Consider the following 14,892-nt stretch of genomic DNA (forward strand, 5'->3'; position numbering starts at 1 on the left):
ATTATAGGATTTACGACTTAGAATAACGGACTTTTTTATGTCATAGCGGGCATCTGAGCTGGTGGTTCGCCTGATGGTATGTAACGTAATGTGATTATTTGCTGAGGAGTGCCTCTGTGAATGCGCTATCCGCTTTTAACAGGTGTAGGATAAGGAAAGGATTGACGATTGGAAAGATGGAGTGGACTGGGAAAGGATGAGGAAAAGACAAGGTGCCTCCGACTCCCCGAAACACGTGTGAAACACAGAAGCATGCAAAAATTTCAATCTTCTATAGGGTTGTGGTATTTCCCCGATGATAATACAAAATAATAGATACCCATTGTGTTGTGGTTAAGGACAGAAATTTAACATATAACGGGAAAATTACACAGAGATATAACTTCCACATGATTAACGAGATCTCAATCTAAAACATCAATTACTATTACCAATATCGATTATTCGTCAGCTCTTGTAGCCTCCAGTGGCTCGCAATGGACTCGATTAATAGAGATTAATCGTTTTGCAAGCGATACCATCGACGGGTTATGCATATTGCTCTTGTTTTATCTGTGATAATATAATACTAGCTGCGCCCCGCGGTTTCACCCGCGTAAGTCCGTATCCCGTAGGAATATTGGTATAAAAAGTTGCCTATGTGTTATTCCAGTTGTTCACCTATCTATGTACCAAATTCCATTGCGATCGGTTCAGTAGTTTGTGCGTGAAAGACCGACAAACACACACACATCCTTACAAACTTTCGCATTTATAATATTAGTAGGAGGTAGGATAAGCAATTTTTCAGATCATATATTTAATTGGAAATAAAATTCAGTGAAATCAGATTAATTTAATACGTATAGCAAAGAGTCGTTGGTGTCTACAGAGCAAGACTGTATTAAGAAGATTAGTAAATAATAACTTTTGTTTGTTCGAACGTGGTTATCTCAGAATCTCTGATTTTAAAATATCTAATATAAGATTGGACCTTTGGATATGTAGGTGACCAACCGCTAACGATTTATAAAGCTGAACATTTCGTTTGTTTGTCAGTGCTAATCTAAGGATATACTGGTCCGATTTGCAAAATTCTTTCACCGTTAGACAGTCCATCGGTAGGAAGGCTATAAGGCTTTATCTCTATATAAATAAAACTCTCGTATCAAAATGTTAGCCACAATAGTCCTCCAAAACGACTAAACCGGTTTTTATGAAACTTTGTGTGCATATCGGGTAGGTCTGTGAATCCGGACATTTTCATACCCCTAAATAATAACACAGGCAGAACAGCGTCTGCCGGGTCAGCGAGTAATATTCACTACGTAGGTCAAACCGCGAGGCACAGCTAGTTCCAGAATATAAATGTAAGTTAATCAGGAAAAATAACTGAAAAAACATTTACAAATCCACCAAGTACACGATATCACAAAAGGTATCAACCACTTCTTTCATAACAAATTTCTATGGATTAGCTCTTATAGACAAACATTTGTGAATAGACGAATGTGGATTAATGACCTCGGCCCGGAACATAAGAGATATTTATCTATAACCTCCGTTATTTATCTCTGTAACCATTTTTCGGAGAATGATTTATGTGAGATGGCTCGTAAATGCGATATTTAGAGCAATCGGGATGGATAGTAGATAATAGACCAGTAAATAACATGGTCGTGTATTGTCTATCCGCACGTTTATAAATCAACTTAAAAAAGTAATATTTTATTTAGATTATGCATATTACTATTTGACGCCCAATTCGTGCTGAAGTGTACACGATTCGCACGATGAAACTTATTACGTTATTTTATTGTGGGAGTCGAGCATGCTTCGGCACGAATTGGGCCAGCTCGAACCGGGGAAGTACCACACCCCCACAGAAACCCGGCGTGAAATAATAGCTTGCTATTGTGTTTCGTAAGGTGAGTGGGGGAGCCGGAGGCCTATTTCCTCTTCTAGCCCTTCCCAGTCCATTCCTTCTTTCCAGTCATCAATCCTTTCCTTATCCCTTATCCCTTAAAAGCGGGCAGCGCATTCTCAGAGGTCTGAGCCTCTGCGAATGTTCATGGGCGGTGGTGATCGTTTACCATCAGACGAACCACCAGCTCAGTTGCCCGCTGTGGCATAAAAAAAAATAAAAAAATAATAATTAAATTAAGTACTATCTACAGCGGGCTATTTTTTCAACTAGCAAATTGCTTAGTAAATTAATTAAATATAAATATACGAACGTAATGTTTAGCTGTACAAGACATTTGTAGCGTGGACTCTATGCAAGTTGGCAGCGGAAACAACAAATTTAAATTACAATTATGCGAATCCTGAGTGTAGTGTTTTGTTTGTTTAGCTTTAAAATTATATTTTTAGTTTAAAATTGTTAAATAGTTTAAAATTATATAATCACCCTGTATACTTGCTTGTATTTTTTTTTCATATACAGAGGCAGATGGTCAAAGTTGACACAAAATATTAATAATATTACAAAGCTATAAATGTTATATCTAGACACAAACGTGACATTATAAATAGCTCCGTTGTTACGTGTAAGAACGACAGACAAACGAAATTTAACAAATACAATATGAGTAAGGGTGCGTCTATTTTCTCTGTGATCTTTTTTTAAATTTAACTATAACACACATTAAGTAAACGTTTATTCCCATTGAAAACAAACGAAACTTAAGTAATAAAAGCTAATACAGGCTGTCCGGAAAGCATTCAAGGCCCAAACGAAGCTCGCAAAAAGTTAATGGACGGTTATAGACCACCCTGTATTCTGATGACATTACAGGGAGGTATTAGAACAATGTTTGAATTAGTTATGATTTATATTTTTGTATTTGTGTGTTTTTGAAGTGAAACTTCTTTAGAATCGTTGTGATTTCAAACCTGATGCAACGGAAAAACGACAGGTAAGAGACACAAATTCAAAAATGTGTAGAATAAAGCCGGCAAAGAATGAGACAGAAATATACATAGTATTTTATATATATTCATCTCATTCTTTTGTCGATTTACTGATGTTTCACTTCTATCATGTGTGAATCGCACACACACCTTTTTTTTAATTTATACTCTGCTTTTACAGAAATATAATAAACGGTACGGGTGTATATGTTACTGTAAAAGCCCGAACTGCAATAAAACCTATTATTTACCAACTCTCAATGGTAAATGTTCGAACAGCTATTTTGTTTCGAACGTCAGTATTTTTCTTATAATTTGATATTCACAAAACAATTGTAAAAAAGACTTTCTACATAAAGCATATGCTGCATTCTAATAGAAAATAATGTTTTTCAACATTTACCGTGATTTAGAGGTATTCCTAAGATTTACCAAGTGAACGTTGGTAAAAGTTCGACATTAAAGAGCTGTTCAGACATTTATCATCGAGATTTGGTGAATCTTAGGTTCTACCGGATAATTTTAGGTTAAATTATTGTGTCTTGGTGCTATTTTATTTCATGTTTTTGCAATATCATGCCCATATTCCGCGAATTGCAACAAATACTACCTAATCTGAAAATGGCTATAAATAAAAGAGATCGAATAGCAAAAGGAATTTGAAATAGAAACTGGCATGAGGTGTTCTGGATCATACAAAACACTTTCAAAGATTCACGAGAGCGGATAAATAATTTAAATCAGACTGTTTTATGTGAATGTGTTTTGCAGCACACGTTTGAGAGGTAAGACTTCCAATAGGGAGAATCATATAAGTTTTACAAGGTAGAAACGGTAAGAAATGACTTCTGTTTCTGCAAAAAATATTTTAATTTAACGATCTGGTCACCTACGGTACTTTTAAAGTCCACTTTCAAATAAGCAAATATTTTTATTTATTTTATTTATATTTGTTTTCATACATACACATATTTTTAAAATTTACAATTTAGTTTATATAAACAGTTTGTCTTACATATGTTTTTAAATTTTACAATATATAAAGCTGATGTTTCCCTAGCTAAATTGCAGGCCAACCTGTATTTAGGAGAAACAACTTGCTTCTAAAGTCAATTCACAATTGTGTTTATACATATTATATACTTATTACATCTACCTATCAGTATTACATATAATATGTTCCGATACATTCTATCGGTAGCTAATATTTCTTATTTGTATTTATCATAATTTATTTAAATTAGTCCTTAATAATCTTCAAGAACTCATTGAAAGTAGTAATTTATTAAAAACATACTACAATTTTGTTAATATTTTTGGAATCGCGATTATTATGTCAGTAATAGCGACGGGTAAGAGGTACCTTTTATCAATTTAGTGGTTTACATTTTCATTGACAAATTCCTAACATTGACAGTTAAAAATTCATCTCTCTCCACAATCAGTATAGAGAAAAATGTAGAACTGTGGTCTTGCAATTTAAATGGAACGTTATAAAGACTTACTCTTATTTAACGTTAGAATTTCTCATGATAAAATTGTACTCCTGAATTAAAATGCAGACTGCGTGATTGTGTCTTGCTCTTTGCTCTTTTAAACTCTTCTGGTTTTAATTATATTATTTGAATGGCATTTACTGTAAGTTTTAAATAACCAAATTATTGACATAACTAGTCAACTTATGTTAAGTTTCATTTTTTTATTTATATTTTATAATATTTTGTATGCGAAAGTCTTCGATAATGAGATTTATTTTGTATCAGACGTTCATAAAAAGAAAGGTTCTTAATTCTACTGCATTTTTTTTTGTTTTGTTACTTTATGGCTCCGTGTATTTTTAACCGATTGACATGATTTTTGTGTTGGATAAATGTAAAAATTGTAATTATTAAAAAATCAATAAATTGCAGGAAATTGCTGGATCCCAGTTCCATTATAGAATCTGGAGTGACACCTCCTCCCCAGGAAAGTGGGTGACCTTCTTTGTAGAAAAGATTTATTGTTATTATGTTTCATGAAAGACTTGAAAGTCAATCATCATCATCATACATTATCAGCCCATATATGTTCCCACTGTTGGGACACAGGCCTCCTATGAGGGTTCAGGCTTAATCCACGACGCTGGCCAAGTGCGGGTTGGCAGATGTCAGAAAGTCAATCCGATAGAATTATTATATTGAAATGTACCGTGTAATGGTACCAATAACTTCGAATATAAATATCAATATTAGTAATCTGATCCTAGAGAGAAACTGCTGGTCACAAAATATCATATTTGCCATACAAATATAATATCATACTAATAATTTATTAAATCAAATCAAATTAAAACATCTCGTCATAAGACAAGACATCGTTGTATTTAACTACATTTTATAACTCTTCCTTTTTCATTCACAGTTCTTTTTAGTCGCTAAACGTACACTCATATGTTATACAAATTAGTTCATTAAAACCATACAATTAATGTATTTATCATTCACCTCAATGTCACAATATTAGAGTATCTCTTAACCAAGACGAAATCCGGACCTGTCCCACAATGAATTGGCTCGACATTTGACATTTCCCATATAATAGCAATGCATTAATGAACAATAGCCCAGTATCATTCCGCCTTTGTGTTGAATAGAACGGTTTTTGACCCAAAAAGTTGAGTAACAACGAATTATGGGTCAGCTTAGCTTCAGTGTTTCAGATTATTTACAAACCATCATAACAATTTCATTTGCATAATGTGTGTACAAAGTTATCAAAAATTACATAAATAATACAATTTATTTCAGCTGCCCGTTATTACGTAATAACAAAATTTTAACATTACAAGTCGAAAAGTCTAATTAAAATTATCAACACACACAAAAGTCAAAGTTCAACACAAGGCTATAAAAATTATACATTTGAAAAATCTGATCCAGTATTGAAATTGTTATTTTTTATATAGTTATATCAATTTATTATTACTTGTTGTTACTTGTAAGAGAAGTCGAAAGAACCTTTTTATCCATCATATACCTAATATACAACAAATGCTATATTGTTAATATTTCAAATTAAATTAGTCTTTAAACAACTAAAAACTCATTCTCGTTGCTACGGTTTGGCAAACAATGCGGGTTCCAAACCCGCCTCGTGATTGATTTATTTCTATTCTTTCAAAATTTCTCATTTATAAAGCATTTCAATGCTATAAAACTAAAAATTCAATCAATATATTCAATAAAGAAGGAAGGAAGGTCTTAAAAGTCCATTAGGTATTTACTTATCTTTAGATTTTCATATGTAAAGGATTACTATTTAGACACCCACATCTATAATCCAATTGAACACCAATAGCTCTCTCCCTCTTTCACTCCTCTGTCAATCACTTTTAAAACTATAAGAACCGCTAAGATGCAAAAATATTAATGAACTTCATAAAACAATAACTTCACACGAAAACTTTTTTATAATACATAATTAATTTAGTATTATGTGAATATTTTTCACATAATACTAAATCCCCTTCAAGTTATCAGAAGTAGAACAAATTTCAATGAAACCACACGGGAGACACCAGCTTTCAAATAAAACAGAATCATTCAATCGGTTTACCTAGTCGAAAGCTCCGAGATAAAAAAGCCATAAAAACTCAGTCGAATGGACTAGTGTAATGAGACGTTAAATATTAAACAACCAGAAAATCCTTTGTACAGTTTTTAGTTTTAACATACTCAAGAAAAAGATCATACGAACACACCTATAAGTAACTAAACTCAATTATAGCAACGACACCAACTAAAACCTTCATAACAATTTTCCGCAATCTCATCCACAATCTCAGTCCAATTAAAAACATAAAGACCCATAAGCTCAATAGCTCTTGAGAAAATTAATAATTCTTTGAGCATTTATATAATTAATTGATCAACGAATAAGAATTGGTGATACCTGGATGATACTTTAGAAAATATCCACGAAGAGAGATATATAATGATATATTGTTTTCTCTTCGTTGTGACAATAACATACATTTAATTTATGGTTTTATAACATTTTAATGTTTTAAAAATGAGAAATTTTGAAAGAATAGGACAAAGAGAAAAAAAAATTTACGAAACAAGATTCGAACTCGAACCGAAACCACTATAACGGTTTTGGATAATTCTGAATGGCATAGGTATTTTGTGGACCTCATCGAGGTCAACCCGAACAAAACGAAAGCAACATATAACAAATCTATTATATTCTATACATATTCTAGGTTATAAAATTATAAAATTGTTTATAAAACCATCATGATCTCAAAAAGTTCTGGCACTAATCCGCCACGCTGGCCAAGTGCGAGTTTGTAAATATCACTAATCGAACTTTTTGTTTCTTCGGCACGCCAATTTCCTCAAGACGTTTTCCTTCACCGTTTCGAGCAGTGGTGATCTGAATTGTTTATTTATGAGCACATAAATACTTAGTATTTTCTTGTGTTTGATTTTACGCGAGTATTATATATTTAGAAATTAAAAACTTTGTACAAACATTGACATGTAACATCTCAGTCTCCCCGTGACCACGCTCGCTGTAAAGTGTTCGAAACGTCGGGTTAATAATATAACGAATAAATCGCGTTTAAATCCGTTTAAAAAGTTTTTAATTTCTACTCATAAATACTGTTAAACCTGTATACAAAATTTGTTTTTTACAATGTCTGCTGTCGGTGTGCAAAAATTAATATTTACTAAAACTTTCGAATGTAAAAGAAGTCATTTAAAAACTTCATTCTACCTTTTACGTATGTAATAAAACTTTCTTACTAGAAAGCATAGTTCAAATCCTACTGTATACTGTCTGGTTTGGACCCCTGGGGCTTACGAGACTCAATTTTCTTTATATATTAGATCCTTGTTTATTATAAGCGGGCAACACTTTAACCTCCCAGCATTTTATGGGTTATATGTTTTTCTGTGGCAACCCTGCTCCCGGGACACCTATAAAGAAGATTTATACAGCTCCGAATGAAATGAGTACAGATTATAAAATTCTAGTCGCTGTTATGGGGTAGATCTTAATGTTACCAATACGAGAATGGAGGAAACCGTATCTAATTTGTAATAGTCATCTTAATATATTAAACAATCTTCAAAACGACTGCATGAAATTGAAAAATTATACATATATTAGATTTGCAGGACAAAATCGTATAAGATGTAAATAAAAAAAAAACACAAGCAAAGTCGAATTAAAAATTAAACCTGTGGACCGCTTTATGTAATAAATATGCATCATAATAATTATATTTGTTAAAATATAACCAGTAAATGTAAATTCTACGTATATTAATTAACATTTATATAGTTTCCATGAATCTGCTCATAATTTATTAAAGTGTATGATTCAAAACCACACGTGCATTTAATTAACAGGGTATTTATTATATTATTATGTAAGATTATACATTGACTACCCTCCCACCCGCAGCTTCGCTCGCGTAGTCAAAGGATAGACGGGAAGTGGGTTATGGCCTGAACCCTCATAGGACTTTTATTTTAAACTATGTCCCTACAGATGAGAGAAATATGCGCTAATTGTGATGATGAAGTGAAAGATCAAGTCCATTGTTACCTTAAAAGTTGAAAACATATTATAATCCTACTAATATTATAAATGCACAAGTTTGTGAGAGGTGTATGTTTGTTACTCTTTCACGCAAAAACTGTTGAACCGATTGCAATGAAATTCGGTACGTAGATAGCTAAACAACTGGAATAACACATAGGCAATTTTTTATCCCGATATTCCTACGGAATACAGTCTTATGCGGGTGAAACCGCGGGGCGCAGCTAGTATTTTATAATTATAGAATTTCTTGTTGCTGTTAAATTATACCATAGCTCATAATTATATTGCTAAATCAGCAAATAATCTGCTAATATTATACATACAAAGTAATTCTATATAACTGCCTGTCTGCCTCTTTTTCACGCTTAAAGCATAGAAGCGATTTGGACGAAAAAAAATAGTTGCCTGTAAAGTCGGTTTTACGGGCGAAGATTTTACGTGACAACGCCAAGAACGCTCGAGAAAGACAGAGACAGAGACACAAGCACGCGCCGATTCAATGCGCCTAATTCTCTAGTGCTGCGCGCGCGGCGGACCGATCATAGTTCGGTGACTCATCGTAACGTTACCGGGCGTTACACTTTTTCATGAGTGACTCCGAGCCGCAACCTAATTTAAGTCGTTGTCACGTCAAAAAAGAAAAAAAAAACGAAAGGACGATTGGCACTAAGATAGTTTGTGATTCGAGAAATGACCAAGTATAGGTTTTATTAGAATTATATTAGGTTTTATTATATCAGGAATACAACGGAAACGAGAATTAAGCGGGTAACACCGGTACTGCTGACTGCTGCTTATGCTATTGTTAAACAAAAATACTTTACACTTTATGATTAATGGAATAAAGTGTCCAATAGGCACATAAAACCGAAACCATATAATAATAAAAAAATATCGTATATTATTGGCCACATAGCCAATATAGTGTTAGTAAAATCTTGTACTAGTGTTAGTACCTACTACATAAGATCCATTTATTTATTCACTTAAATTTTCTAATCCACATTTTACGCAGTATATAGTAAAAAATAAAAAAATTGGTTGCTGAAGATCATGGGTTATCATAGCACCGTGGATGGAAAGACGCACGTTCGAATTCAGCCTCACGATCGAGTTTATTCTATTCTTTGAAATGTTTCTAATTTTATCTTTATTTCATGCTATAAAAAGCAAATTGTGCACTTTGAACCGAAAAAACTTAGAAATTACAGCTCCGTCGTAGGTACGTAGAAGTCTACGAAGTTCGTAGCAAACGTCTACGAGCATTATACGTTACGATAAAACCCCGATGTTTCACTTAAAAGTATTTTTATTATTTGGGTTTAACTAAACTTAATGTTATATTGTTCTGGTATAAATATAATTTTAAGTTGTATATTTATAGGTATCGACTTTTACAAATATATAAACAGAACAGCTCGACCGATCCAAATACTCTCTTAAACTATCAATTTATATTAACATAATTTTTTATATAAAGTTTTCAATACAAAAGTGTATGCTATAGTTCACCAATAAATGGTGCTTTCGAGGTTTAATGGCATTAGTTCTTAAACAAACCAGATATTTAGCGTAGAGGCCCTTTCACTACAGAATAGATTTGCTTGTCTACGTAGATTGTAAAAGGTCATGTATTACGTTGATTCCATGTGTTTATCAAACGCAATCTAAATTTTACCTCGGTTAAATAATGAAACAAAAAGCTTGGTAATAATTGGTTAATTAAACCAGGGTCAATAATACACTTTCTGTTGTAATAATTTGTTATTTTATCTAAAGATTTAATTAAATCTACATTTTCAATCATTTTGAGCAATATGTGTTTTAATCTACTATATAAAAATAAGTCGGGTTTTCCTTCCTGACGCTATAACTCCAGAACGCACGAACCGATTTCCACGGTTTTGCATTCGTTGGAAAGGTCTCGGGCACCATGAGGTTTATAGCATAGAAAATTCAGGAAAAATTTCAACTGAAAAGCGGGAAAATCATTTTTCACATACAACCATCTGGTGGCGAAACGGAGTTCGCCGGGTTTGCTAGTAATATATATAATATATAAGAGTATAATTCCATATACTGTAATAATATGTAAAAATAAAAAAATATGTGTCTATTAACAAACCAACCAAAAATCACAGAGAGCCGTATCTTGGTCAGTATACAATATTTGTGTTTTTTGTGTTTTTAGCGTTTAAAAAAATTATACATAACTACCGAGCCTCTTCGAATAAAATAATTCTTCAAAAATTATCGTATCCCTAATGCATCCTCAGACACTTAAAATATGCAACTTATCAATATTTCTATGAACACCTAAAACCACATATAAGATTAAAACAGAATATCAAGAAAAACACTAAAAATAACGGTATCCATAATCTATCCTACAAAAAACCCCTTTTATAAATAAAGAATCTAAACCAACCTGGCGTCTATTGAATCTAGTTGACCCAGTTAAAAGGTATAAGTATAAAAATACGGTTTGAGTTGAAAACCTTTTTAATTCCATTAAATAAATCATCAAACTGCTTCGAAGATAAAATGTACGTCAATTGTCAATATACGCATTAAGTTACAAATACTCACAAAACATGTAATATCCTATTTATAAATAACTAGCTCTTGCCCGCAGCTTACTAAATTTTCGTGGTACAAACTCTCATCCCCTATTTCATCATCTTGGGGGTAGAATTTATCAAAATCCTTTCTAACTATCAAAATCAGCGAAGGCCTACGTCATAACATTTATCTGCATGCCAAATTTCAGCCCGATGCGTCCAGTGGTTTGGGCTGTGCGTTGATAGATGCACTATGCCAGTCAGTCAGTCTTTGAGTTAAATGTTATAATATATAAAATAAAGAATTATACTTATATTACAAAATATACGTTTGACTATATTTTTGTAATCAAAACAACACAAACTACATAAAAATACATAATAGCCAAAAACACAATTCAGCATTTTTTTGGTATCGTTTTTCTTTTTAATTTAATTCAGATAACAGATAATAAATAATACAGACCCATATAACATAGACCTCATAAACCAACACACATAATAAATTACGCTTTATATTGCACTAGATAAACACAACGCTGGCAACACCAGCAAAACTGAACTACTCGTACATTGTAAAAGCTCTCTGGGGCTGGAACTACTTCTGTCAAATTTTAATGCCCAAAGGATCACATTTCTCCATCCCTTTTTGCGAGGCGTTGAAACCTAATTCACCATTTAGGTATTCCTATATCAATATCGCATTAATAATTCTCATTCTAGACGCGTTTAAGAGTTCTCTTTTATTAAAGCAATACATAATACATTTTGTTTTTTTATTTAAACGTAATTTTTTAAATAGTTTAACGAGCTAAGTAAGCTTAGCTTATATTTTTGTCCGCTCTCATAGTTAGATTCCTTTCCCATTATTTATAACCTATATCTTAAACTCGCCATAAAATTCTTAAAATCTCACTATTGCCATAGTTTCAATATTTTTTTTCGATGAAGGCAGAAAAATCCAATTGAAATTGGCATAAATAATAGTATAATTGTTTGAAAAAAAAGAATAATGAATTATAAAACCTCTTTCAATATAACTTGCATCTCAGGCACAACAATGTATGCCATACAACGATAAATAATTTCGATACACACATATGCAGTTTAATTAACATCACAATAAAAGCACTTCGCCATCTTTTAATTAACGCTCTCTGCATTAAAAAAAATCATTAAAGAACACATTGAAGCGTTCATTACGGCTATTTTTGAAGCGAAATGAAAACCGTTGTAATCAAAAAAAGGCCTTGTTACCGACTCACCTGTACTTAGAATATTAGTCGAACATCCAAAATCACTAATGACTTCAGCGATAACACAGATTGTTTCTAATATATCTGCATTTTGAGACATGGCGTGCCCGTTTGGGTGTCGCGTGATCGCATATCGTTTGTGGTTACATTTTGTTCGTGTTTATTTATCGATTATATCACTAGCACGTGCTAACCGTGAGGCGTGCTGTGTAACACTGGGAACAGAGGGGTGGGAAAATCTTACGTTTCGATACTACGGGTCAAAGAGTATGGGGAATAGATGTAGTGTTTGGTACGTTAGCTTAGACCGAATTAACCTAACTTATTTCTTATATTCGATGTCAATAAATATAAAATGATAGCATGATATAATAACCTAAAATAGAAGTGATTCAGTTACCAATTAAAACGCCAATATGCAATGCAATGCCTTTTTATGAGGAAAGAAGTGAGTTATTATTTATATTATATGGTACGAATATTAAAATAAATTAAAATCACAATAATTTTTTAGAATTAATAAACATGAGTTTGCAAGAGTATGACAAAATCCATGACTCGAGGCAATGAATTGGTGTTATGCATATACATGCACACAAAACAATAAAACCACTATATTTTTACTATAAATTAGAAATAAAAAAGAAAAAGTTAAGAGAAAATAAAACTATTTGTCTAATTTGATGGTATTATATATTTAATACATAAATTTATTTCCATAATACCATTCGTGTCTATTACTAACATAATCTATGAACGTTTCAGGGGTTGGTGCAACAGAGACGGAAAATCGATAAAGCTAGTGGTTAGAAAAGGATGGAGATCGACGAGTTTGGGTCATGTTTGACCAACTTATATTTTTCAAATAAAATATGAGACCGACTGAGTCTCGCTGCGGTGACGGATATTTCAGTATTAATGAAATATCAAACATTTATTATTCAAATATTTATGTTTAACCAATTTAGAAAACAGAGTACTCTGTGTTTTAAATCGTAGTTAAAAGTAGTTTATGCAAAAGTTACATCAGCTTACTTTTAAAATTTTGTAATAGGAACTTTTCTAGACATCTTTAAATCTGAATAAGATCATTTTAGTGCGCTATTTTATCTATAAATCTATCGTAAGAAAAATGTATTTTCAATTCGAAGTGTCTAAAACTCTTAATCAACAATAACTTAACATAACTTTCGCTATTTAATAGGCGCATTAAAAATGTATGGAACGCACCAGGCCCACTCAAATATAAAGCTGATGAAAATGATTTGAACACGCTAACCTCACTGGACCGATTTTTTATATACCTATTAAGTATATAAAAAATCGGTGATGATAGACAGATGTTTGATCGCTACCCTACCTGATGTTAAGCAGAGATGCGATCTATGTAAGGGCACGCCTGCCTTGGAGAAGCCATTTCGAAAATTCTATCAGCGTTGCGTATGTTGTTGAAATGACTGCTGTAAACTATGTGTACGGATGAAGCCGGGGCGGACCGCTAGTTATTAAGAAATTAATAATAGATGCCCGTTATTAACACTATCGTATATAACTGGGACATTAATTCATTGAACTAAGGCTTCATCTAATATATAAAATTCTCGTGTCACAGTTTTCGCTGCCATACTCCTCCGAAACGGCTTGACCGATTTTGATGAAATTTTTGTGCTTATCCGGTATCTATGAGAATCAGCCAACATCTATTGTTCATCTCCCTAAATGATCAGAGTAAGGCAGAACAGCGTTTGCCGGGTGCAGCTAGTATATATATAGAATACTAGCTGCGCCCCGCGGTTTCACCCTCGTAAGTCCGTATACCATAGTAATATCGGGATATAAAGTTACCTATATGTTATCCCAGTTGTTCAGCTGCTTACGTGCTAAATTTCATTGCAATCGGTTCAGTAGCTTTTGCGTGAAAGAGTTACAAACACACATACATCCTTACAAACTTTCGCATTTATAATATTAGTAGGATAGTAGAAATAGGATAGAATATACCCGTATCCCTGTAGTGAGAACTGATGGACTGATGGTGATGATAAAAAAATATATACATAACACCGTTTAAGTACATGGGCTTTTTCCTCACTATATTATTTTCATGTATATGTTATTTTATGTGCTATCCAATTAAACATTTGTTACACTATAAAACATCTCATAAAACGGTCGATTAATTTCCCAATTCACATAATAATTGATTTCAACGTCCATACCAGTTGCCGATTACCACGAAGCCCAGAAATGGAATAATGTATTTTTAATATGATATCGTTTTGTAAGTTTTTTTTTAATAATAATAAAAAAAAAACAAAAAAACAAAAAAAAAAAAAACAATACACTTTTCAAGTTTTCACTTTAAATACTTGCAAGTAAAGTGCTCTAGCGGGTTTATATAGCTTCTTTTTTTTTTTTAATTGGTTCGGATCATTTGTACTAAACAAACGTTTGATTTTTCTTGTAATAGAAGATTAATTTATTCGTAATTAAAAGTTAAGTTATAGATACCCATTTTAATAAACCATTTACCACCAAAAGACATGCGAACTCAGCTTTGGTGGAAACAATGACATGAAACTGTTCAT

The 14,892-nt window shown here is 32.5% G+C and overlaps 1 protein-coding gene across 1 annotated transcript in view; it reads right to left on the reverse strand.

Moving 5' to 3' along the window:
• Positions 1 to 12,504, reverse strand: part of LOC119828184 — a 172,872-nt gene extending 160,368 nt beyond the window's left edge. Inside the window, exon 1 of the mRNA XM_038350285.1 lies at positions 12,314 to 12,504. The gene's annotated coding sequence lies outside the window, so the exon portion shown is untranslated. The remainder of the gene's footprint in view (positions 1 to 12,313) is intronic.
• Positions 12,505 to 14,892: the final 2,388 nt, after the last annotated feature.

Source organism: Zerene cesonia, chromosome 7 (assembly GCF_012273895.1).
Source record: "Zerene cesonia ecotype Mississippi chromosome 7, Zerene_cesonia_1.1, whole genome shotgun sequence".
Taxonomy (NCBI): domain Eukaryota; kingdom Metazoa; phylum Arthropoda; class Insecta; order Lepidoptera; family Pieridae; genus Zerene; species Zerene cesonia.